At 41.0% G+C, this 26,983-nt stretch overlaps 1 non-coding gene across 6 annotated transcripts; it reads left to right on the top strand.

Moving 5' to 3' along the window:
- LOC110492154 (uncharacterized) lies at positions 1-26,875 on the top strand. Of its 6 annotated transcripts, XR_016487322.1 has the most exons (8): positions 1-763; positions 898-960; positions 2,658-2,691; positions 22,402-22,510; positions 22,950-23,229; positions 23,439-23,513; positions 25,457-25,518; positions 25,729-26,875. It is a non-coding gene; the product is annotated as an uncharacterized LOC110492154 (transcript). The 6 variants fall into 6 exon arrangements; XR_016487321.1 differs by lacking the exon at positions 23,439-23,513; XR_016487323.1 differs by lacking the exon at positions 23,439-23,513 and having other exon boundaries at positions 22,950-23,061; positions 25,729-26,701.
- The last annotated feature ends 108 nt before the right edge of the window (positions 26,876-26,983 follow it).

A 26,983-nucleotide genomic window follows, 5' to 3' on the forward strand; every position in this document is an offset into this window, starting at 1 on the left:
GGGAAGCGGATGGAGAGAGGAGGAGAAAGGTGAGGTAGAGAGAGAATGTGGCTAAGAGCGGGGCACAGCGCCTGCTGTCTTCATCCCTGCACCGCAAGCGGCATTCTCCCTCTGCCAGTGATGAGGACTCTTAAAGAGGACAAAGAAGGAAGAAAGACGGCCTGAACAAAGAATAGTGAAAAAGCTCTCTGAGCAATGAGGATACCAGGATTTTTCTGCATTGATTTGAGTCCCACTGCTTCTCTCAGACATGTTCCATTTGCCTGCTCTTTTCTTCCATGTCAATCCACTACTTTTCTGTGCTGGGAGAAGATATCAAAGTTCATGTCAATGTCGGCAGTTACAATGTAACAGATGAAACAAAATGTACAAAAAAAACCTTCCAACCCAGAGGTTAATAAACAATGAATCTTTGGGAAGATTCAGCAGCTATCCGCCACCTGCAAAGATCAACTGGAGTTCCAGGGTTGAAAGGAAGGGGACTCACACAATAGATGCCCCCCTACAACCCTCTCTTTTATCCTCACCATCCAACACACATGGGCACACTGCCAACTCGGAATCTTAAGAACTCTCATTCAAAGAACCCCATTTAAGAAGGGGATTTGTTTAAAGCCAGGACCCTTTCTCTCTCCCAGTCCTTGTATTTTCCCCCTTTCATATCCCCATGAGAAGAGCGATTTTTTCTTGATTATTCTCCGACACCGCAACTGGGATTTCTGAAATTGCCACTCCAGCAGCGTTTTGTCAGATTTATGAATTTGTAAGTATTTGCTGCAATTGATCCTGCAAAGCTCTCCCTCTTTCCGTTTTCATTCTGCTTTACTCCCTCTACCACTTTCTCCTCCAGCTCACACATGAACTCCTCCCCCCATTACCCATTGTCTCTCTATACAGTGTCAGTGAAGGGATGCCATTCTCGCTCTAGCGTGGACACAGCCAGAGGAGGAGGAAATGGAGGTAAGTGAGAGATTTATTACAAAGAATAAATCTGTCTATCAGTAAACTATGGGCTATGCCATTATTTTGTATTTTAACTGTACGTATAAACTAATTCTACATTCATTGGTAATTGTTTTCTGAATTAAATGCAGTTTCAAACAAGAGGATCTTATAGTTGTTCTGCTGCTTACAGAATGCACTGTTTGCCTGTGATAGTGACTGTGTAGGCTGACAGTAGTAGGTACATGTGTATTGAATGAATAGTGGGTTGTAATGTGACTGGCTGGACATTTGGGTGCTGTCGTTTATTCCTGTGTAATGGGGGAAACAAGTAAAAACCTCTGTGAGATGGTTTCGGTTTAAATCACAGAGTTTAAAACGCAACTGCAAATGATGGAATGTATCTTATCCTGCATTGTAATAGTGAAGGGCCCCATTAAATGCAACCCAGAACCTCTGCACTTAGATGTCTCTTTTTCTATGTTCTATGTTGTTTAGTCCATTACTCTATAGACAGATACACACCTGGTATGTGATTACAAACACACAGACATACACATCTGGTGTGTGAGACAGTGTGACAATTACTCCAATTGGCTCCCAGTAGAGATTAAACGTTGTAGGATGTTTGGGATTAGCGCTAATCCTCCTCCCTGAGATTCACCTTATCTTCTGGCCAGTGTCTGACACACACAGCAAAACAGAGCAGAGGCCTTGCTAATTTATGCCAAGACATGCATCAGTAGGCTCCCTGGAGTTAAGGGATCTGGAGGACGGAGGGGGCCAGAGGGGCCTGTCAACTCAGGGTTTGAATTTGGTGTCTGGGGAAAGCAGACGCTAGGGTTGTGAGAGCTCACTGATTTCCAATAAAGTGAGCAGGGAATATTCTCACCAATAATAGCCATCTAATGTCTGCGGGCCAAATGAAATGTTCACCCAGGCTGGCAGGGAGACTATTAGAACAGAATAATAATGAGATGGGACAGTGAGACAATGGCAGACAATGGTAAGTTACCTGGACAGAATAACATTATTATAGAATGTTAGGTACTGTAGGGCCTTCATATCTAAATCATTAAATCCAGGAACATATGACAAGGAAAGCTCTGAATGTACTGTAGCCTTAGCTCTGTTGCATATTGGCCTGTACTCTGTACACTTCCTGTCTTAAGAGGGCCTGGCTGTTTTGCAACTATAATACAGCCATATACAACCCCCATATGGTCAAAGAACAAAGCTGCTTGGCAGTCTATAAACGTCATACCCTTTTTGTGTTTTGCCTGAATAACTTGAGACTGGCTAACACATAAGCCCTGCTCTGCAGTGGACAGTCACATCCCTACAGGAAGCTTTGAGTTCAGAGAAGAAGAAAAAAAACTGTTTGCCTCAATGGGTCTTTTGTTGTTTGAGTTGGAGACACAGCAAGCACCAGAAACCCTGAACACTGACTGACAAATACCTGGCCCCCCTGTGCCTCAAATGCCACTCGATACAATGTCAACAAATACTGCCTCTGTCCTCCTCAGTTGCCCATTTTCTTCTCTGAGCTAGACTAGATCATCCAGGATTTGTATGTTTTGTACTTTTTCCTCAGCAGAGATGGGCAGCTTGATTAACCCCTAAAAAAGTGTACATGGGAAGTTTCTGACTGGTACAGACCAATAGAAACATGGGGAGAAGGGGAGAGTTAACAGTGATTTGCGTATGCGTTTCAGCCAGAAGAGCTGCACAGAAGACATCGCACTAATAGTAAGTATAGTTGGCCCCTTTGTTAAATAATGTGTTCAGATGTTTATCTCTATGTATTTTGGGTATGCGGTATAGGGAATTGGTTTGTAAATGAAGAAAAATCCTTTCTATTGCATAGTTTTTAAAATTATTTTGTGTGCAAATATTTTCTCGCTGAGTGGGGATATTGTTGTATTGGACCTATCCTGGAAGACCCAGTTAGGCTACCATCTTTGATTGAACAAGGCCAAGTGTCTCTGAAAATAGCAGACAGTGCCTTACATACAGTGCACATTTTGTTTTAAGGTGGGATTAAAAAGGATTTAATTGTACTTTTTTATCAATAATATACACAAAATACTCTGTAATGTCGAAGTGGAAGACAAAATATAACATTTGCAAAACAAATATGAACAAATCGTAATATATCTTGATTATATAAGTATTCAACCCCCTGAGTCAATACAAACTATAATCACCTCTGGCAGTGATTACAGCTGTGCGTCTTTCTGGGTAAGTATCAAAGAGCTTTGCACACCCGGAGTGTACAATATTTGCACATTCTTTGTTAAATTCTTCAAGCTCTGTCAAGTTGGTTGTCGATCATTGCTAAACAGCCATTTCCAATTCTTGCCATCTAAGTAGGTGACTCTGGAACATTCAATGTCATCTTGGTAAGCAACTCCTGTGTATATTTGGTCTTTGGTTACAGATAATTGTATGTGTGGAGTACAGAGATGAGGTAGTAATTAAAAATCATGTTAAACACTATTATTGCACACAGAGGGAGTCCATGCAACTTGTTGTTTGACTGATTAAGCCCATTTTTACTCATTAATTTATTTAGGCTTGCCATAACAAAGGGGTTGAATACTTATTGACTCGGGACATTTCAGCTTTTCATTTTTTATTAATTTGTAAAATTGTCTAAAAAAAGAATTCCACATTGACATTCTGGGATATTGTGTGCAGGCCAATGACACAAAATCTCAATTTAATCCATGTTAAATTCAGGCTGTAACAACAAAATGCGGGAAAAGTCAAAGGGGTGTGAATACTTTCTGAAGACACTGTAACTTAAAATGGGCAGAATTATGTCCATGCAACTAAAGCTTATCGTCCTGTTCCCAATCCCAAATACGGCCTCTATCTGTTTGCACAAAGATTTAGTTAATTGCCCAAATCTGCTTAGTTCTCTGTGTCTCAGTCATGAATGAATCAATGCTGAGGTCATTTTCTAATCCTTTGTCAGTGGTTCCAAAAGTCAGGAAGAGGCCTGCCACTGAACAGAAAGGACTGTTTACGTAAACCTTCTTGTATTCACTGCTTCCCTTTAAACCACAAACCCCCTTTTGATTAACGTTCTACCTTTTACCATCAGACATTGACTGAAAGCAGTGGGTTTTTTTTCATCAAAGATTATTGTCTGTAATTACCCTTGGGAATTAAATGTTTGAGATAGGAGGATATTTTAGACTAAAGCATTGAATAGGGATAGCTCTGTCAAAAACACAATTCTCATTTGTTCACTGAGGGATCAGTTGAAAAAAGAAAAACATAATAAGATACTATCATTTAATTCCTCCGAGGCCCCAGTTGAATACTACCAGTTCAGTTCCTTTGGTTAATTATTCATGGGGATGTGAGTTTTAAATCCTGAGCACTGCCTCCCTGCAACCTGCCCTGATTATTCCTATTTTTTAGCTTCTGATATCAAAATCATAAGTGTGCCACACGGCATTGAACATATTGCTGCGTATCATTTGGGAAGCTAATAAACAAAATAAGCACATTGGGATTATTTAGTAGTTTGATGTTTTCTCTGATCCTTTGGCCATGCCTGTGTTCTATGGCTTTCTATTCCTATGTGATTTCTCTCTGGTATGTCATATAGGGTTTAAAGCCATTGGGTACAGAGTGGAAATGCAACAAGGGTACTGACTGTATCCTAAACATAGACCATGATGAAGGAATATCACTTTTCCCCTATCACTTGCAGAAATTCATAGCCCCGTTTATTATTGTACTTTATTTATATCACAAAATAATGTCTCAAAATCAACAACAGGCTCATCATCAATTAACTGAAAAGTCCAAATGTCCTGTCTGAAAATGAAACTAATCAGCTGTCCATCATTTAGGAACAAGTGCTGTGAAAAAGTATTTGCCCCCTTCCTGATTTCTTATTTTTTTGAACATTTGTCACACTTAAATGTTTGAGATCAAACCATTTTAAACATTACACAAAGATAACCCAAGTAAACACAAAATGCAGTTTTTAAGTGATGATTTCATTTATTAATTTTAAACATTACACAAAGATAACCCAAGTAAACACAAAATGCAGTTTTTAAGTGATGATTTCATTTATTAATTTTAAACATTACACAAAGATAACCCAAGTAAACACAAAATGCAGTTTTTAAGTGATGATTTCATTTATTAAGGGAAAAAAGCTATCCGAACCTTCATGGCCCTATGTGAAAAAGTAATTGCCCCCTAAACCTAATAACTGGTTGTGCCACCCTCAGCAGCAACAACTGCAATCAAGAGTTTTCAATAACTAGCAATGAGTCTTTCACATCGCTGTGGAGGAATTTTGGCCCACTCTTCTTTGCAGAATTGTTTTAATTCAGCCACATTGGAGGGTTTTTGAGCATGAACCGCCTTTTTAAGGTCACGCCACAGCATCTCAATTGGATTCAAGTCCGGACTTTGACTAGGCCACTCCAAAACCTTCATTTTGTTTAAGCCATTCAGAGGTGGACTTGCTGTTGTGTTTTGGATCATTGTCCTGCTGCAGAACCCAAGTGCGCTTCAGCTTGAGGTCACAAACTAATGGCCGGACATTCTCCTTCAGGATTTTTTTGGTAGAGAGCAGAATTCATGGTTCCATCAATCACAGCAAGTCGTCCAGGTCTTGAAGCAGCCCCAGACCATCACACTACCACCACCATATTTGACTGTTGGTATGATGTTATTTTTCTGAAATGCTGTTACTTTTACGCCAGATGTAACGGGACGCACACCTTCCAAAAAGTTAAAATTTTGTCTCATCAGTCCACAGAATATTTTCCCAAAAGTCTTTGGGATCATCAAGATGTGTCACGATCGTTGGAAGCATACTCGGACCAACGTGCAGCGTGATCTGGATTCCACATCTTTTTATTTAAAGTAAGTGAACCACACAACAAAAGAATCAATGAAACGTGACGACAATGGAGTGCTAACATGCAACTACACAAACAATATCCCACAAAACACAGGTGGAAAAAATGCTACTTAAATATGATCCCCAATTAGAGACAACGATTACCAGCTGCCTTTAATTGGGAATCATACTAAATAACCAACATAGAAAAACAAAACTAGAACCCCACATAGAAATAATAAACTAGACTAAACCCCCAGTCACGCCCTGACCTACTTCACCATAGACAATAAGGGTCAGGACGTGACAAGATGTTTTTTTGCCAAAAGTGAGACGAGCCTTTACGTTATTTTTTCAGCAGTGGTTTTCGCCTTGGAACTCTGCCATGGATGCCATTTTTGCCCCGTCTCTTTCTTATGGTTGAGTCATGAACACTGACCTTAACTGAGGCAAGTGAGGCCTGCAGTTCTTTAGATGTTGTTGTGGGTTCTTTTGTGACCTCTTGGATTAGTCGTCGCTGCGCTCTTGGGGTAATTTTGGTAGGCCGGCCACTTCTGGGAAGTTTCACCAATGTTCCAAATTTTCTCCATTTGTGGATAATGGCTCTCACCGTGGTTCGCTGGAGTCCCAAAGCTTTAGAAATGGCTTTGTAACCCTTTCCAGACTGATAGATGTCAATTACTTTGTTTCTCATCTGTTCCTGAATTTCTTTGGATCGCAGCATGATGTCTTTTTTTTCAGATCTTTTGGCCTACTTCATTTTGTCATACAGGTTCTATTTAAGTGATTTCTTGATTTGACAGGTCTGGCAGTAATCAGGCCTGGGTGTGGCTAGTGAAATTGAACTCAACTTTCCAAAAAATTTGATTAACCACAGTAAATTCATGATTTAACAAGGGGGGGCAATCACTTTGTCACATAGGGCCATGAAGGTTCGGATAGCTTTTTTCCCTTAATAAACAAAATTATCACTTAAAAACTGCATTTTGTGTTTTCTCTTTGCGTAATATTAAAATGTGTTTGATGATCTGAAACATTTCAGTGTGATAAATGTGCAACAAAAAAAGAAATCAGGAAGGGGGCAAATACTTTTTCACATCACTGTATTATGTTTCTGCATTAGGCTATCCTTTGTGTTGTAGTTTTTGCAGTTTTAAAGACAATTTCCTGAAATTCTACACATTTTGCCAAGACTTATGACATGTTAATAATATCTAAGTGAGAGTGACAAAAAAAATTAATGGGGCCCCCCTGGAGGTCAGGGCCCCTGGGCACAAGTTTAGATAGCTGGCTAGACTAACTTACATGACACTGCAACAAAATTTCCCCATGGGGAGAATAAAGTCAGTAAAGTAATTTGTACATGTAGGTAGGGGTGAAGTGACTATGCATAAATAATAAACAGCGAGTAGCAGCAGTGTACATGTAGGGGGGGGTGTCAATATAAATAGTCCGGTGGCCGTTTGATTAATTGTTCAGCAGTCTTATGGCAGTCTTGGGGGTAGAAGCTGTTAAGGATACTTTTGGTCCTAGATTTGGCGCTCAAGTTGACTGTGCCTTTAAACAGCTTGGAAAATTCCAGAAAAATATGTCACAGCTTTAGAAACTTCTGATAGGCTAAATGACATCATTTGAGTCAATTGTGGGTGTGCCTGTGGATGTATTTCAAAGCCTACCTTCAAACTCAGTGCCTCTTTGCTTGACATCATGGGAAAATCAAAAGAAATCAGCCAAGACCTCCAAATTGTAGACCTCCACAAGTCTGGTTCATCCTTGGGAGCAATTTCCAAATGCCTGAAGGTACCACGTTCATCTGTACAAACAATAGTACGCAAGTATAAACACCATGGGACCATGCAGCCGTTATACCGCTTAGGAAGGAGACCCATTCTGTCTCCTAGAGATGAATGAAGTTTGGTGCGAAAAGTGCAAATCAATCCCAGAACAACAGCAAAGGACCCTGTGAAGATGCTGGAGGAAACAGGTGTACCTATATCCACAGTAAAACGAGTCCTATATCGACATAACCTGAAAGGCCGCTCAGCAAGGAAGAAGCCACTGCTCCAAAACCGCCATATAAAAGCCAGACTATGGTTTGCAAAAGCACATGGGAACAAAGACTGTACTTTTTGGAGAAATGTCCTCTCGTCTGATGAAACAAAAATAGAACTGTTTGGCCATAATGACCATCGTTATGTTTGGAGGAAAAAGGGGGAGGCTTGCAAGCCGAAGAACACCCTCCCAACCGTGAAGCACGGGGTGGCAGCATCATGTTGTGGGGGTGCTTTGCTGCAGGAGGGATTGGTGCACTTCACAAAATAGATGGCATCATGAGGATGGAAAATTACGTGGATATATTGAAGCAACATCTCAAGACATCAGTCAGGAAGTTAAAGCTTGGTCGCAAATGTGTCTTCCAAATAGACAATGACCCCAAGTATACTTCCAAAGTTGTGGCAAAATGGCTTAGAGACAACAAAGTCAAGGTGTTGGAGTGGCCATCACAAAGCCCTGACCTCAATCCTATAGAAAATGTGTGGGCGTAACTGAAAAATCATGTGCGAGCAAGGAGGCCTTACAAACCTGACTCAGTTACACCAGCTTTGTCAGGAGGAATGGGCCAAAATTCACCCAACTTATTGTGGGAAGCTTGTGGAAGGTTACCTGAAACATTTGACCCAAGTTAAACTATTTGAAAGGCAATGCTACCAAATGCTAATTGAGCTGGCATATCAAGTGACTAGTGTGTTGTTGGTTTACCAGCAGGTTGACGATGTAGCTAGCAACTATTGCTGGATCATTGACATTGGACGTCTTCTACTTGAGTAGCTTGTAAACAAGTTGGCATATTGCTTGGTGTTTATTTTGGTCTGTTGCTCAACACGTGACATGCCGATGTTCGTAGAAGACCCCGCTCAGTTCTCCAAGCCAAGACTAAGTCGGAGTTGATAGCCCACAATGTTACGCTTCCTGCGGCAGAGCGCAAGTCCATATGAAACTATAATTGAAACACATCAGTCAAAAAAATGCTCCAGATATCTCTAGAGACGAGGAAGATGACCAGCAAGACATTGTGAAAGTCCAAGACAGTGCGTAGAAAAAAATACTAAATGTATTTGAACGAGCATTTCACAATCTGACATAATGGTATTCCACCTCTTGGGATTTACATGAAGGATTTGCTATTTTTTTTCATGGTTCTAGGTCGATTTAAGTATTTTGAACACTTTTACTTGAACGGACCAAAATGAGTCGGCTCACTGAAAAGACTCGGAATGCCCACAGTGAGTAGAACTGTCATGTCAATAGGACAGATAACTATTTGTATTAAGTAGCTCGAGTGAATGGCTTTACTAATCCTCAAGGCTTGAGAATCAAGCCAAAACTGTTTTATATACATTGTTGTAGATGTGTGTTCTTCTGATCTAGATCAATTGATCTTTCTAAACTCAGCAAAAAAAGAAACTTCTCTCACTGTCAACTGCATTTATTTTCAGCAAACTTAACATGTGTAAATATTTGTATTAACATAACAAGATTCAACAACTGAGACATAAACTGAACAAGTTCCACAGACGTGATGAACAGAAATTGAATAATGTGTCCCTGAACAAAGGGGGGGGGGGGTCAACAGTAATAGTCAGAATCTGGTGTGGCCACCAGCTGCATTAAGTACTGCAGTGCATCTTCTCCTCATGGACTGCACCAGATTTGCCAGTTCTTGCTGTGAGATGTTACCCCACTCTTCCACCAAGGCACATGCAAGATCCCAGACATTTCAGGGGGGGAATGGCCCTAGCCATCACCCTCCGATCCAACACGTCCCAGACGTGCTCAGTGGGATTGAGATCCAGAACACTGACAATCCTGTCTTGCAGGAAATCTCGGACAGAACGAGCAGTATGGCTGGTGGCATTGTCATGCTGGAGGGTCATGTCAGGATGAGCCTGCAGGAAGGGTACCACATGAGGGAGGGGGATGTCTTCCCTGTAACGCACAGCGTTGAGTTTGCCTGCAATGACAACAAGCTCAGTCCGATGATGCTGTGACACCCCCCCCAGACCATGACGGACCCTCCACCTCCTAATCGATCAAGCTCCAGAGTACAGGCCTCGGTGTAACGCTCATTCTTTCGACGATAAATGCGAATCCGACCATCACCCCTTGTGAGACAAAATCGCGACTCATCAGTGAAGAGCACTTTTTGCCAGTCCTGTCTGGTCCAGCGACGATGGGTTTGTGCCCATAGGCGACGTTGTTGCTGGTGATGTCTGGTGAGGACCTGCCTTACAACAGGCCTACAAGCCCTTAGTCCAGCCTCTCTCAGCCTATTGCGGACAGTCTGAGCACTGATGGAGGGAGTGTGCGTTCCTGATGTAACTCGGGCAGTTGTTGTTGCCATCCTGTACCTGTCACGCAGGTCTGATCCTGTGCAGGTGTTGTTACATGTGGTCTGCCACTGCGAGGACGATCAGCTGTCCGTCCTGTCTCCCTGTAGCGCTGTCTTAGGCATCTCACAGTACGGACATTGCAATTTATTGCATTGGCCAAATCTGCAGTCCTGATGCATCCTTGCACCTATTGACGATAGTTTTGTTAAGGATCATATCACCAAGAAATCATTAAACAAAAACAAAAGGTAAATTACTACATGCCTTTTATAGGTTCAGTGTTCCCACACGGCCATATCTTCATGTTACAGTGCTTGTTTACAGAAAACAATATGTGTTTGAATACCCATACTAATGTACTGTATACTAAATACTATTAGTTAATTTTAGTGTACTGTAAATGGAACAGTATCCTTTCAGTTGAGCGTACTAGCTCTTTGCCAGTCTACCGGAAGTTGATGCTGTTGCTATGCAACCTCTTGCTAGCTAGTTAGCATAACAAATTACTAGTTAAACATTTTACAACTTAGGGTGTGTTCTTAAATTCAAATCTGGAGTGCCAGAGTGCGCTCGTAAATTCAGAGTGTTTCACTCTCGGAGTGCACACTGGATGCTCGGGCCCGAGGAGTAGCGTTGATTTGAGCGTTCTGACCTTACAAGTTGGATAATCTAGAAGAAACGAGTCATTTCGCAGTGTTTGTGATTATACCCTGATGAAGACAGCTTGGCTGTCTCAACGTTGGTAATTACATTTTTGCATCTGAGCTCCTAGAGTGTGCGGCTCTCTTTTATTTTCAAGTTTTCTACTCCGCTAGCCAGCACCTCGCCTAAATAGGTGTACATTACTTTTTCTTCTATATTGTTACCCAGTAAACAGCACTCTACCAACAAAAAAGCTCTTAAACGATGCCAAATTATAATTATTTTCCTGACACTGGTCATAGACCCATACAAGATTACTTTGAATATAGCCAAAGGGAGCGTGATAAGAGCCCCACCAGGTCTTCACAACTGGACTACCGACTTTATCTGCCTGAGGGAGTTATCCAGCTGGCTCCTCCGTCGCGACGTTACCTGAACACCCATCTGCGGCCCGCTAATCGTTAGCTGTCTTATCGGCTGCTATCTGAAAAGATCTATCGGACACTTATTTTTTTCTTCTTGGGCCTCTATAACTATATATATATTTTTTGTGAATTGGATTGATCCCCTCTACCACACGGAACCCCACTAATCCTACCGACGGAAACGCACGAGGTGGCTAAAAACAGATCTCCATCCTATGATAGCTTGCTACCGATGGCCCGGCTAGTTGTCTGAATCGCCGTGACCCCAACCAACCTCACTACTCACGGGACCCTTTTGATTACTCGACTAAGCATGCCTCTCCTTAATGTCAACATGCCTTGTCCATTGCTGTTCTGGTTAGTGTTTATTGGTTTATTTCCCTGTAGAGCCTCTAGTCCTGCTCACTACACCTTAACCAACCTATTAGTTCCACCACCCACACATGCGATGACATCTCCTGGTTTCAATGATGTTTTTAGAGACAATATCTCTCTCATCATCACTCAATACCTAGGTTTACCTCCACTGTATTCACATCCTATCATACCTACCAACTGATTGCCCCCCATCTATCTTCAGAGCTCGTGCTGCTAGGCGACCTAAACTGGAACATGCTTAACACCCCAGCCATCCTACAATCTAAGCTTGATGCCCTCAATCTCACACAAATTATCAATGAACCTACCAGGTACAACCCTAAATCAGTAAACACGGGCACCCTCATAATGTCATCCTAACTAATTCGCCCTCCAAATACACCTCTGCTGTCTTCAACCAAGATCTCAGCGATCACTACCTCATTACCTGCATCCGTAATGGGTCAGCGGTCAAACGACCTCCACTCATCACTGTCAAACGCTCCCTGAAACACTTCAGCGAGCAGGCCTTTCTAATCCACCTGGCCGGGGTATCCTGGAAGGATATTGATCTCATCCCGTCAGTAGAGGATGCCATCTTAAATAAGCATGCCCCATTCAAGAAATGTAGAACCAGGAACAGATATAGCCCTTGGTTCTCCCCAGACCTGACTGCCCTTAACCAACACAAAAAAATCCTATGGCGTTCTGCATTAGCATCGAACAGCCCCCGTGATATGCAGCTTTTCAGGGAAGCTCGGAAACCAATATACACAGGCAGTTAAAAAAGCCAAGGCTAGAAATTTGCTTCCTGCAACACTAACTCAAAAAAGTTCTGGGACACTGTAAAGTCCATGGAGAATAAGAACACCTCCTCCCAGCTGCCCACGGCACTGAAGATAGGAGACACGGTCACCACTGATAAATCCACTATAATTGAGAATTTCAATAAGCATTTTTCTACGGCTGGCCATGCTTTCCACCTGGCTACCCCTACCCCGGTCAACAGCACTGCACCCCCCACAGCAACTCGCCCAAGCCTTCCCCATTTCTCCTTCTCCCAAATCCAGTCAGCTGATGTTCTGAAAGAGCTGCAAAATCTGGACCCCCACAAATCAGCCGGGCTAGACAATCTGGACCCTTTCTTTCTAAATGATCTGCCGAAATTGTTGCCACCCCTATTACTAGCCTGTTCAACCTCTCTTTTGTGTCGTCTGAGATTCCCAAAAATTGGAAAGCAGCTGCGGTCATCCCCCTCTTCAAAGGGGGGGACACTCTTGACCCAAACTGCTACAGATCTATATCTATCCTACCCTGTCTTTCTAAGGTTTTCGAAAGCCAAGTCAACAAACAGATTACTGACCATTTCGAATCTCACCATACCCTCTCTCCTATGCAAACTGGTTTCAGAGCTGGTCATGGGTGCACCTCAGCCACGCTCAAGGTCCTAAACGATATCTTAACCGCCATCGATAGGAAACATTACTGTGCAGCCGTATTCATTGATCTGGCCAAGGCTTTCAACTCTGTCAATCACCACATTGTTATTGGCAGACTCAACAGCCTTGGTTTCTCAAATGATTGCCTCGCCTGGTTCACCAACTACTTCTCTGATAGAGTTCAGTGTGTCAAATGGGAGGATCTGTTATCCGGACCTCTGGCAGTCTATGGGGGTGCCACAGGGTTCAATTCTTGGACCAACTCTCTTCTCTGTATACATCAATGATGTCGCTCTTGCTGCTGGTGAGTCTCTGATCCATCACTACGCAGACGACACCATTCTGTATACTGGCCCTTCTTTGGACACTGTGTTAACAACCCTCCAGGCAAGTTTCAATGCCATACAACTCTCCTTCCGTGGTCTCCAATTGCTCTTAAATACAAGTAAAACTAAATGCATGCTCTTCAACCGATCGCTGTCTGCACCTGCCCACCTGTCCAACATCACTACTCTGGACGGCTCTGACTTAGAATACGTGGACAACTACAAATACCTAGATGTCTGGTTAGACTGTAAACTCTCCTTCCAGACCCACATCAAACATCTCCAATCCAAAGTTAAATCTAGAATTGGCTTCCTATTTTGCAACAAAGCATCCTTCACTCATGCTGCCAAACATACCTTTGTAAAACTGACCATCCTACCAATCCTCGACTTCGGCGATGTAATTTACAAAATAGCCTCCAATACCCTACTCAACAAATTGGATGCAGTCTATCACAGTCTACCACCACTGCGACCTGTACGCTCTCGTTGGCTGGCCCTTGCTTCATACTCGTCGCCAAACCCACTGGCTCCAGGTCATCTACAAGACCCTGCTAGGTAAAGTCCCCCCTTATCTCAGCTCGCTGGTCACCATAGCATCACCCACCTGTAGCACGCTCTCCAGCAGGTATATCTCTCTGGTCACCCCCAAAACCAATTATTTCTTTGGCCGCCTCTCCTTCCAGTTCTCTGCTGCCAATAACTGGAACGAACTACAAAAATCTCTGAAAGTGTTTCCAGTTATCTCCCTCACTAGCTTTAAGCACCAGCTGTCAGAGCAGCTCACAGATTACTGCACCTGTACACAGCCCATCTATAATTTAGCCCAAACAACTACCTCTTTCCATACTGTATTTATTTTATTTATTTTGCTCCTTTGCACCCCATCATTTTTTTTATTTTTACTTTGCACATTTTTCCCCTGCAAATCTGCCATTCCAGTGTTTTACTTGCTATATTGTATTTACTTTGCCACCATGGCCTTTTTTTGCCTTTACCTCCCTTATCTCAACTCATTTGCTCACATCGTATATAGACTTGTTTCTACTGTATTATTGACTGTATGTTTGTTTTACTCCATGTGTAACTCTGTGTTGTTGTATGTGTCGAACTGCTTTGCTTTATCTTGGCCAGGTCGCAATTGTAAATGAGAACTTGTTCTCAACTTGCCTACCTGGTTAAATAAAGGTGAAATAAATAAAATTAAAATAAGATAATTGTGTCGGAGTCCTTTTGTGACATGCCGGGAGGTAAATCTGACCTCTCGAAAGAACTGTTACATTTATCTAAACGCCAGACGAGAATGCATCTACATTTCGTCACTCTTAGTGATTATGTCCGTCAAGGTATTATTCAAAAATAACCATCATTGGGACAGCGCACAGATGATTTCTGTGAGCGCTGGTGTGCCATCCTGAACAAATGCTCTATTGATTTAATGAAATTAATTGTTGACCAGTTGAAAAAGGATTTTATTGAAATGGATAACACGATTAAAGACAAACGCACAGCTCTACAAATAGCTGTTAATGATGATGGCATATTCAATGAACGGATGAAAACAAACCAAGCGCTCCAGAACAAGTTGACTACAGAAATAAAGGAACTTAAAATCAAGAAATTGAACCAAGACAAAAAAGATAAGGCCGAGGATAAAGTCTACTTCTGGAGAAACCCTGACAAGGGAGGTCCTGCTCCCCCTCTCATGACAGACGCAGGAGTGACGACGCTTACTTCGATCCACCCCCGTTTGATCAACGCTCCACAACCAGCGCCTCATCGGCTTCCAGTGGTCGTTTTTTATTCAACGAGAGACTGAAAGGACGGAAGGGCGGAGGTGGCCGCAGGCACGCGCATCGACGAGATGCCGCACCCGACGGGGTAAGAAGAAACAACTATCAGAGGCAGAGGAGACTGTTCACACGGTCCCAGAACCCACGGGACTGAGTGTCTTTAATTTATCAAGCAAGATATTGAGCCCTGCCAATTTCTCTTTGCTTAATAAAGCGTTATCTTTTGTGCCTACAACCCAGTGCAATGATTTTGATGTTAAGGTAGACATGTTTAAGTTTTTTAGAAACATCCGTTTAATGGAATACTTTAGCTCCCCTAATTCTTACACTTCTATTGAACCAGTAGGTTGCTCTCCTGCACATACTCCGACTCCTTTTAGAAGCACGAGTTATTATATACCTCCAGCCAATCGCAATCACTCTATCGAGACATATTGCAGACTTGTGGAAAAAGATGTTGGACTTCTCCTGAAGAACAAACAGGAGTCCAAATCTTTCCATAATTTACCTAAGGATGAAAAACTAGCTTTGCTTGATTTACAATCCGATACGTCAGTCCTTATTCGTCCTGCTGATAAGGGTGGGTCGGTTGTAGTCATGGATAGGGCAGCTTATGTAAATGAGTGTCATAGACAACTGCTTGACAACACCTTTTACAAGAAACTCAGAAGTGACCCTACTTCCCAATTTCAGAATACTATCTTTACTGTCCTAGATGGGTATTTAAGTTCTGGTCAGATAACAAAAAAAGAACATGACTTTTTGGCTATTCAACACCCTAAAATTGCCACTTTCTATACTTTGCCGAAATTACACAAGAATGTTACAAAACCTCCAGGGCACCCTATTGTAGCGGGCATTGATGCAGTAACGGCCCTCTATCTACTTTTGTTGACTTTTTTATTAGGCCACTCGCAGAACAGCTCCCCTCATTTGTAAAGGATACCAGCAGTATGATCTCTATCATTGAATCTTTTGATCCTCTCCCTGAGATTACCTTGTTAGTTACTTTTGATGTTGAGTCGTTATACACAAATATTACACACGAGGGCGGTATTGAAGCTATGGAACATTTTCTTCTGCAACGTGACCCTATTGAACTACCTTCCAGTGCATGCATTATAACATTGGCTGAAATAGTAGTCACACATAACTATTTCATGTTTCTAAATGATTTATTTATTCAGACGAAGGGTACTGCTATGGGATCTCCCATGGCTCCTAACTATGCTAATTTGTATGTGGGTTACATGGCCGAAAAGTCTATTTTCAATCCTCTCAAAAATGTTTTCTTGCCTAACATCATTATTTGGAAACGGTATATTGATGATATTTTTGTTCTATGGATCATTTGAGATTTACTATGCAATCTGATCTTGTGTGAAGATAATGTTCTATACACTGATCTTTACAGGAAGCCTACTGATCGTAACAGTTTGTTGAGGGCTGATAGTTGTCACCCACTTCCCTTGAAAAATAGTTTGCCCTACAGCCAATTCTGTCGAATCAAAAGAATTTGCAAAAAACAATCAGATTTCGACAGAAATATGGCTGAGACGCAAAGAAAGTTCAAGGAGAGGGGCTACAAGAATGATCAGATTAATATTGCCATTGAGAAAATTCTAAACAAAACGAGACATGACCTTTTTCAAGGTCAGTCTCGCAAAAAGACTCATTCTTGTGTTCTAACTACCCGCTATTCAAAGTGCTCTGAACAAATTAAGGGAATTGTTCACAAACATTGGCACATCCTAAAATCCGATGATAGTCTCCGTAATGTGTTTTCGGACATTCCCTTGGTCGTATTCTCGCGTGGCAGAAATCTCAGAGACCAGTTGGTACACTGATTTACCACCCCAAGATATTCCCGAACAACGTCTATTTGCGCCCCTACTGGATGGAAATTTCAAGTGTAATGGCTGTGCTCAATACAATGGCACTTATAAATGTAGATCCTTCAAACACCCACAAACAGGGAAATCGATCCCAATCAAAGGTGTTATTATGTGCTCCACTAAGGCAGTTATTTATCTTATAACTTGTCCTTGTGGTAAAAATGATGTGGGTAAAACAAAGCGCGAATTAAAAGTACGAATCTCAGAGCATCGTAGCACCATTAGGTGTAAAAACTTTACTTATACAGTTGCGGCCCACTTCTTGGAGGCAGGCCACTCGATTTAGTCTCTGCGTTATATTGGCATCGAACATGTCACCCTCCCTAGGAGAGGGGGTGACCTTGATAATTTATTGTTAAAATGAGAGGCTGCCTGGATGTTTAATATAAAAACCCTTGCTCCCTTCGGTCTCAACGTAGACTTTGATCTGAAGCCATTATTGTGATTATTGTGACTTTGCCATTGTAATTGTTTGTAAGCTTGTGTAGTCTAAAATGAATCTATGATCATATGATATCCATTTGTTGTTTGTATGCTGTTCTTTGTATGCCATTTTAATATTTGAGAATTAACCAATGATATTAGGCCACTCTTGGCCATGATTACAGACACCTGTGTCTTTTGACACTATATAAACGAGTCATTTCGCAATGTTTGTGATTATACCCTGATGAAGACAGCTTGGCTGTCGAAACGTTGGTAATTAAATTTTTGCATCTGAGTTCCTAGAGTGTGCGGCTCTCTTTTATTTTCAAACTTACAAGTTGGATAGCTTTTAGTTAATATACTGGCAAGTTTGATGTATAAGTAGCTAGCTAACATACCAGTACATACTGCTGTAATGATATGCTATGGTACGTAAGGACAGCGTAACTAACAAATTGTTAGCCAACATAACGTGTAAGGTAACTTATTTGAAAAGTAATTACTTTAATACATTGCATAATTTTTTTTAAAACATTTGTTATAATTAGTTAAAGCAATGAATTTGTATCTGCTATCGTTGGACTTCGGCTGCATATTTTCTTCAAATCTGAAAGCGATGTGAAGCCACGTCCGTTTCCTGAAGAATTGCATTATGGTCCCTGAAGTACAGAAACAGTATCCTCTGCATGTATACTTCATATTTTGGCGAATTTAGTACAACATCCGGGAACTTTTGGCTTACTAACTATATCCATACCATGATCAATAAGAATAAATATGATATATATACTAAATTCACGTCACAAATAGTACGGTTAGTCTGGGTAGTATGAGTGTTCGAACACAGCTATAGACAGCTAACAAGCACAGGTGGCAATCTAGCGTGCAGTGTTGGGTAGGTTACTTTCTAAATGTAATCCTTTACTAGTTAGCTGTCAAATGTTCAGCAGTAACGTTTGGATTATTCAAATTCAGTAACACAATCTGATTACTTTCAGTTACTTTTGGATTACTTTCCTGTTAAGTGGTTGCCATGAATTTCATATTAACTTACAAGCAGCTCGATGGCAAGTAAAATTCTGTATTTCATATTACAGTATAGTTCCTGTAATATAAATATGGTATCAAAGCAAGTACTGTGTAATGACAAACAGTAGACCTACAATACTGTATTATACTGTAAAATGTCAATTCTACCGTAATCAGCATGAATTAATGACATTTATTGAGGAGATGGTTTTGTATTTTACTGTAATTACAAGGGATTGGTGGAAGCAGGTTGGCTGCTTGGTAAAGTGTTTATAAATTACAGCATATTAATAACTATTTGGTGTTTTTATATCACTTGCACTTATAGAGGCCTCAACAAAGGCTTCCAAACTGGCAGCGACTACAGGGCAAAACAGACCAAAAGGACAGGTCAAAATAATCAAACATTTAAGGTTTAAGACTTTCTGCCACTCCAATCTTTCCCCTAAACATTTGTAATTGATGGGGCACTAAAACCACATAGGAGTTAAATTGGTACAGCATTCTCACTCACAGGTGTAACAAATGTAGCCTCTTACAATGCACACCTCAATATGTTAATGAGACAGAGACAACAATACCATGCACCCACTAGTGGGTACGGTACTGTATTCTGTGGGGTGGAATTACAGCACCATTTGAAATGCAGCATTTTTCCCACAAAGCACAATTTACAGTATGCTACAGTTAAACTTTTCAGATTTTTTATTTATTTTTTTACTGTTGATAATACCTACAATTACAGTGTAAATGACTGTTTTCCATTAGTGAGGCATTAGAAGAACACAAGAAGGATTCAAGAAACACTTGTGCCTTTTTTCAATGCTGAATTGAATGTCATTGTTGTTGCAAACATCCTTTCTTAATTTAAATGTAATCCAATAATTAATAATTTCCTTTTTAAAATTTGTATTCTGTAATCTGATTACAATATTTTTGCTAGCAACGTAAAATTTTTTTGTAATCAGATTGCATGTAATTGATACATTTAGTCAGTTACTCCCCAGCCCTGCTAGCGTGCCAAATAACACCTGTGTGTAACTGGGCAGGAAGTGTAGTTCATCAACTAGAGGCACACACAGTGTATGGATCTGTGCCAAACTGCTACACTATCTTTAATTATTTTAAAGATGATTTCTCGCAGACACGAATGATAAAGGGCATATCAGCATATGTTTCGAAAACCGTTTTAGAAAGCGATTATTATTGACGTTTCTAAACGTTAAAACCCAGGGTCAGAATTGTAGTTTACACTGAGCCATATGTGGGTGACTGTAATGGCTGAAAACCCAAGTGTTTGACAGCTACAGAGTCATTTGCTCACCAAAGTATGTTCAAATGGTTTAAGCTTAGCTATTACTATACTTTACTGTACTATACTAAAATGTTGGATGTAGTGTTTAAATAATGATTTCATTGTGTATGGGGCAGATCTTCTGGTAAATTAAGTTCACTTCTTGGTGACTGGGGGGCAGAATTGAGTAGCTTGGATGAATAAGGTGCCCAGAGTAAACTACCTGCTACTCGGCCATAAAAGCTAGAATATGCATATAATTAGTATATTTGGATAGAAAACACTCTGAAGTTTCTAAAACTCATTGAATGATGTCTGTGAGTATAACAGAACTCATATGGCAGGTGAAAACCTGAGAAAAACCCAACCAGGAAGTGGGCAATCTGAGGTTTGTAATTTTTCTACTCATTGCCATTCCAATATACAGTGTCTGTGGGGTCATTTTGCACTTCCTAAGGCTTCCACTAGATGTCAACAGTCTTTAGAACCTTGTTTGATGCTTCTACTGTGAAGTGGGGGCGAATGAGAGGGGATTGAGCCAGGTGTCTGGCAGATTGCCATGAGATCGTTACGCTCGGTCATGTGAAAGTTAGCTTACGTCCCATTGCTTTTCTACAGGAGGAATTCTCCAGTTGGAAAATTATTGAAGATTTATGATAAAAACATCCTAAAGATTGATTCTATACTTCGTTTGACATGTTTCTACGACCTGTAATATAACTTTTTTGACTTTTCGTCAGACCTTTCAGCTGGACTTGCACGCGCGTTTGGATTTGTTTACCAAACGCCCTAACAAAAGGAGGTATTTGGACAGAAATGGTGGACTTTATCGCACAAATGAAACATTTATTGTGGAACTGGGATTCCTGGGAGTGCATTCTGATGAAGATCATCAAAGGTAAGTTAATATTTATAATGCTATTTTTGACTAATTTTGACTCCACAACATGGCGGATATCTCTTTGGCTGTTTTGGTCTCTGAGCGCCGTACTCAGATTGTTGCATGGTGTGCTTTTTCCGTAAAGTTGATTTGAAATCTGACACAGCGGTTGCATTAAGGAGAAGTTTAACTAAAGTTCCATGTATAATAGTTGTATCTTGTATCAATGTTTATTATGAGTATTTCTGTAAATTGATGTGGCTCTCTGCAAAATCACCACATGTTTTGGAACTACTGAACATAACATGCCAATGTAAAATGAGATTTTTGGATATAAATATGCACCTTATTGAACAAAACATACATGTTTTGTGTAACACGATGTCCTATGAGTGTCATCTGATGAAGATCATCAAAGGTTAGTGATTCATTTTATCTATATTTCTGCTTTTTGTGACACTCTTTGGCTGGAAAAATGGCTGTGTTTTTCTGTGACTTGGTGGTGACCTAACATAATCATTTGTGGTGCTTTCGCTGTAAAGCCTTTTTAAAATCAGACAGTGTGGCTGGCTTAACGAGAATTTTATCTTTAAAATGGTGTAAAATACTTGTATGCTTGAGGAATTCTAATTGAGATTTTTGTTTTTAATTTGGTTCCCTGCACTTTCACTAGCTGTTGGCGGGGTGGGATGCTACCGTCCCGAATATCCCAGAGAAGTTCAACATTATTGATACTGTCTCTGGGTGACTGCCTAAAGTGAAGGGAGCACACAGGGTGGCATGCAGCTGTTGTAGCCCCATATCAACTGATACTCTGTTAGGTCAGCTACTGTATATAGTTGGCCTAGCTGACCGGACTGCAGGGAGGGGCCCATGGAGGGGGTGAGGGTCTGTCTTCCAGAACTGGGTTGCCAATGCCATGCCATCATTCAGTGTGGTTTCAGACTTTGCTGGAGTTTAATGCTTTACTGCACTACCCACTGACTAGATGGTTGTATTTCTATATTTACATTTGAGAATGTATTGCAGAGAAGGATTGCCCACAGGCACATTAGAGTCAAGCTGATCTCTTCTCACACCTGCTTCTATACACTCACTGATCGGCCACGGCCACGTGACTCACTGTAGGAGCGATTCATTTTTGTCAACGGGGTGGTGTACCTAATATACTGTGGGTGTATATGGGCTCTGTTCTGCTCAAACACATGCTTGATGCTTTCAAAGGCTGGAATTGATTTGTCTTTTTTGCAACTAACAATACGTCAGCTAGCCTGTCAATGAATGTATATGAACACTGAATTATTTCCTGAATAAGGGCTGGCACCAAGCCTTATACATAAGTTGGATTGTAGACAATCGGGGTGTCTTCTATAAGAGGTTGAATTTGAAATGCTGTAACACCAGCACTTTGTGCAACTTGCTCTTATATTGATTATTCATGTTTTGCTGTAGCAGCTAGCTTATTATTTTGATGTTTTGATCAGCATTCAATTGTCCTTGTTTTCATTACATTAGTCATGATTGTGTCTAGCATTATAATCAACATGACTGTTTACGTTGTTCAGTTAGCCCTGCTCAGTGGTCTGAAATACATTTTTAAAAGACACTTCTCAGTTATGGTAGAAGTTGTGTCAAGGGATTTCCGTGAGTATCATCATACTTGGTCATTTCCTGTCCCCACAGGAAGAAGAAAATAAGGAAGATCCAGAGATGACTGACCCCTGTTGACTTACGGAAGATGAACTCAAGGCCACACTGCTCAAATATGGAGTCAAAGCTGGAGCCATTGTAGGTGAGACTACTAAATACTACACATTAAAGTGGCAATCAGCAGTTGAAACAAAAAATCTAAAAAACTGCGTGATGGGGCTGGAGAAATGGTTCCACTCTAATTCATAGACCGAGTTATGGATGTAAGGACTGACCATCCATAGTTTTAACCATGTTTTGAGGCTATGCAGTGTTTACATTTCCTTTGTTTACAAACATTGGAGTAAAACAAGCTTATTTTGGGTTCTGATGGGGTACGACAGAACCCAAATATAAGTTACATTCTTCAAGAATCAATGGGTATACATAATTAATTTATAAGTTCAAAAATGGATGTAGCTACTGATAATTGCCCCTTTTAATCTCTGTATTTGATCTGTCTATACTTGCTAATACAACTTATCCATATGGTACTTTGTACAATGTCTTTAGTTTGAAATGGATCTCTGTGTGTGTGACAGATAGAACTGGTGGTGACTATGAGAGGAAGCTACAAAGGCTACTAGAACCTGCCCAGACAGAACGGTGGCACAGGAGATGCAGACCAGTACTCTGATAGTGAAGAATAGTGGGGTATAATCATTAAGATTTGTTACAGACAGATGTGGATTCTGTATGCTAAAATGGATGACAAAACGGTGTCCTCAAACAAGGATGTGTTTACCTCTGATTCTGATGGTCTTCCTTGTTCTGAACCTGAGACTTTCATTAGAGAAAGAATATCAGCATGGTAATGAACAGGTGAGTGGTTCCTACTAGGATCTTATTTTGAGACCATGATCAAAGAATAGTGAACTATGCAGCAATGTCATTCTCCTCCAGTAAGGACATTTTTTTTGCCTGCATTGCCACCTTGTGACAGTAGTTAGGTATTTCTGTGCCTGGGTTCTAATGCAAACTGTCTCAATGTCTCAGTGGTTCTCAGCTCGGTTACTCCTTACTTTTAACAGATGGAACGGCACTCTCGGAATAACAAGAAAGCTGAATATCATTATCATCAGTGTTTTATGCCATCGTCGAGAATGGTAAATCTGACAACTACTTAGACCACCAGTACCCTTATTTACGAATTATTCACAAATTCAACATTTTAAAATGGGTGATGGAATTATTTCTGGAGTGTAATGCTTTTGTGTAATGGGATAACAATGATGCTACCCTGGTAGGGGGTTTGGAGAGCTCTGGGGCGCTATGAATTCAATCCCAAGAGGAATGCAGGGAATCATGGGAATGTGGCTGTCTTCCTATCGCCTGTTACACCTGGGCATGGAGTTGGGCGGAGCAGAACATCCTCTCTGCTAGGACATACCACAGGATCAGTAACCCTTTTAGAAAAACTCGCTCATTAACTCTTCAAAGGGAATGGGATCTCTGCTCTTCTTGCATTTTGTTTCATCTTGAATCTGCACATTATGCACTCTTCTCACACTCCAAAGATGGTGCATCTTTTGGGTTTTAAGGGACAACTTAAGGGATCAAGCAAGCCGTTGGAGCATATTTTTGGATGTCCTGTGCTGTGGCTCTAAACAACTTAACTTAACCCATGCAGGTGCAGCCTCCATCTATATCTCTTGGTGGCGGTCGTAATGATTCCTTCTATTCCTTTTCTCAGAGCTTCAGCATTACTGAGATGGTAGAGGAGGGAAGTTTGTCAAGATTAGAGAAAAACCAGATCAAAACAATCACATCAACCTAAATATCTAATCCCCACTAAAGTGATGACCAATGAGTGATATTCTGTATTTACGTTTTCCTCTGGAATCACAGATTGAGAGTCAAAGCCCTCTCTCCAGTAGTAGAACACAGAAGCACACTGGGAGTAATATTCTGGGACGTTGGCCAAGGCCCCACCGGGTCAGTAGTAATCACAAACATTTCAGTAATCTTATTTGTAACAAGCTGTTGTTGGTGGTTACTGGGTGGATGTTGTTAGGTTCTAAATAAACAAGAGTAAAAACTCACAGACAACTATGAAAAGCTCAAACCAAGTTTTCACCCAAGGGTGACAAAGACATATTCACACAAGCACGGGTATTTAAACATTCCCCCTATACTCAGTCTCCTCCTTATACATATGGACAGCCAATACATCTCTGTTGCTAGACAGGACTTTAGTGATTCCTGTTCTTTCTCACTTCATCTGATCTGACCTTGGCCCAAATTCCTCACTCCTCCCCAACTCATGGCTGTCTTGTTGACTTGTACCAGACTGTGGCCTTTCTCATTTCCACAGGATACCTGATGTCTAACAGTAACATGTTCTGACAATGTAAACGTTCTGCATTCCCCTCTCTCCCTCAGTAACATGAAATATCCTTGCTTATATTTCAACTTTAGAATTCAGAACCCATCAGGGTGATTCACTGGGCTGTGGTTAACAGAGTGAGTAGAGGGGATGTGGAATATACTTTTAGTGATTATTTTTCTCACTTCTTGTAGCAGGACATGGCGATGGTGGACTAGTATACCACGGCTAACCGATCACCTTGCGTCACCCCAAAGACCTCCTTTTTCTAACAGCATATCAAGGCACTTACATTAGCATGTTTAGTTGTCTTTCAGATTCATTCCCATCTTTCCACTCTTTCAACAGTTCATACACTAGAGCTACGGTGTATATGCAGGTCTACACGGTATACTTTATTATCCTGTTAATGGTTTTACCATCACTGTGACTTTGATTGGGTTGTTCATGTATATAACCAAGCTAGTGCATTAATCAAAGTGCTCATTCATACCGAAAATAATGTTTTACTAAGAAAAGGTTCACTGTACTTTTACCTCACGACTTTGAACCTAAGGTCTTGCACAATAACCACAAGTGGCTTTATGACTTTCCCCTAACCTTTTATCTCTTTGCCATTCCATCCGGTCTGATTTAAGATGGTGAGGGACACTGGTAGTGTGGATGTTTCTCTTTCCTCTCATCTGTTTGGGTCAGACAGTCTGATTGGTATCTCTTCTTCAGGAGCCGGTCACAGATGTCCTGATGGAGTTCCTAGAGACCGAATCTATACACACTGGCATTGTGTAAGTCCAGTTTCCATAAAACAACACTACACATACAGAAGCCATGACAATTGGGGAATAGTCACCATTTGTAAGGTAGCTATCTCTCAGGTTAAATAAGGCTATGTCCCAGAGACTTTATGGTTACTGCTTACTGAGGCTCCCTAGATTCCATATTCTCCCACTATTTGTTTACCTTTTTTATGTGGTAAATTATACTCTTTCTTCCAGTGCCACCTGTCGGAGGCCTATCAAGGGTGCAGCGGGGTGACCAGTCCAGTTTAAATACCCAGACCTGCCTGCCAGTCCCATGACCCTACAGAGACAGGCATTGGAGCGCTGCCTGGTGACTCTGTGGGCCCAGATCCTGGTCTTCCTCATCTTGACTTGCCTCCTCGAACTCATCTACTCTGCCATGGAGCACAGCTCGGACCATCCCTTTGTGGCCTTGCTGGACAACCTCAGTATGGGGACAGCAACTGAGGAACTGTCGCTCCAGGATGACCCTTAGGACTCATCGGTACACCCTCTCTAGGGAGGAGTAACTCCCCTGCTCTAGGTCTGTGTACTGATTCTCCACCCTTCTCCTAAAGGGAGAAATAATTTTATGCATGAATTTAATAATGGATAAAACTTAATACAGCCAATGCTTATACCAATCCTAAACTTTAAAAACCTTGATGAGAAGTAGCGCACACTTGGGGGTTAAGGAAGGATGCTCCACAAATTGGTTTACAGTTGTTGTGAGGAACTTCATTTGGTCACTGTAATTCACCTTTACACTTTGGATGATGTCACTCTTAACCAAGCAAGGTCGCCCTTATAACCTTGTTGGTTGGAAAATGTTCAGATGAAACTACTGTTCAAATATATACAGTGATGGTGGAAATGCAGAAAATAAAGTGATTAGGCTTAATTTAGAGAAATAATACCATTGTGAGATTTGTAACTGAATGGAAGATGTTGTATTTAATTAAAAGTATATATCAAGGAGAACTGAATGGCGTTACGGCTACAATTTACACATTGGTTCAGTTGGGGTTATCAAAGTCCAGTCTGTGTTAGAGTTCATCAAATATGTGATCAGGGACAGTATTCCCTTGTTTTAAAGGTTTTGTAAATGTATTTTTATTCAGTACAGTTTTTGGGCACTGAAATGTCAAACTAATAAGCAATATTAAAAAATATATTTTGTGAATACTCATCACCTTTTCAAACCTATCTGTATTTTTTCCGTTTCTATTTTGGGTGTGAAATAGCTACTTTAAACAAAAAATGTTAGGGAATTCAGTGTTTTTTTTCAAGAGTTGCTTTTGTGTTTGAGTTATTTTGAATAAAGAGATTTGTTTCATTTGGACATGGTCCCAAATGAATAACACATGCTGTATGACATTTTGATTCAAACTGCATGCATGTGCATATTTAGTTGAACAGTTAGTCAGTATGCTGGTTATCTGGTGACATGTCAGTGCTATCTTGGATCCTT

Source organism: Oncorhynchus mykiss, chromosome 16, assembly GCF_057628025.1.
Source record: "Oncorhynchus mykiss isolate SJ-2025 chromosome 16, ASM5762802v1, whole genome shotgun sequence".
In the NCBI taxonomy this organism is placed as follows: domain Eukaryota; kingdom Metazoa; phylum Chordata; class Actinopteri; order Salmoniformes; family Salmonidae; genus Oncorhynchus; species Oncorhynchus mykiss.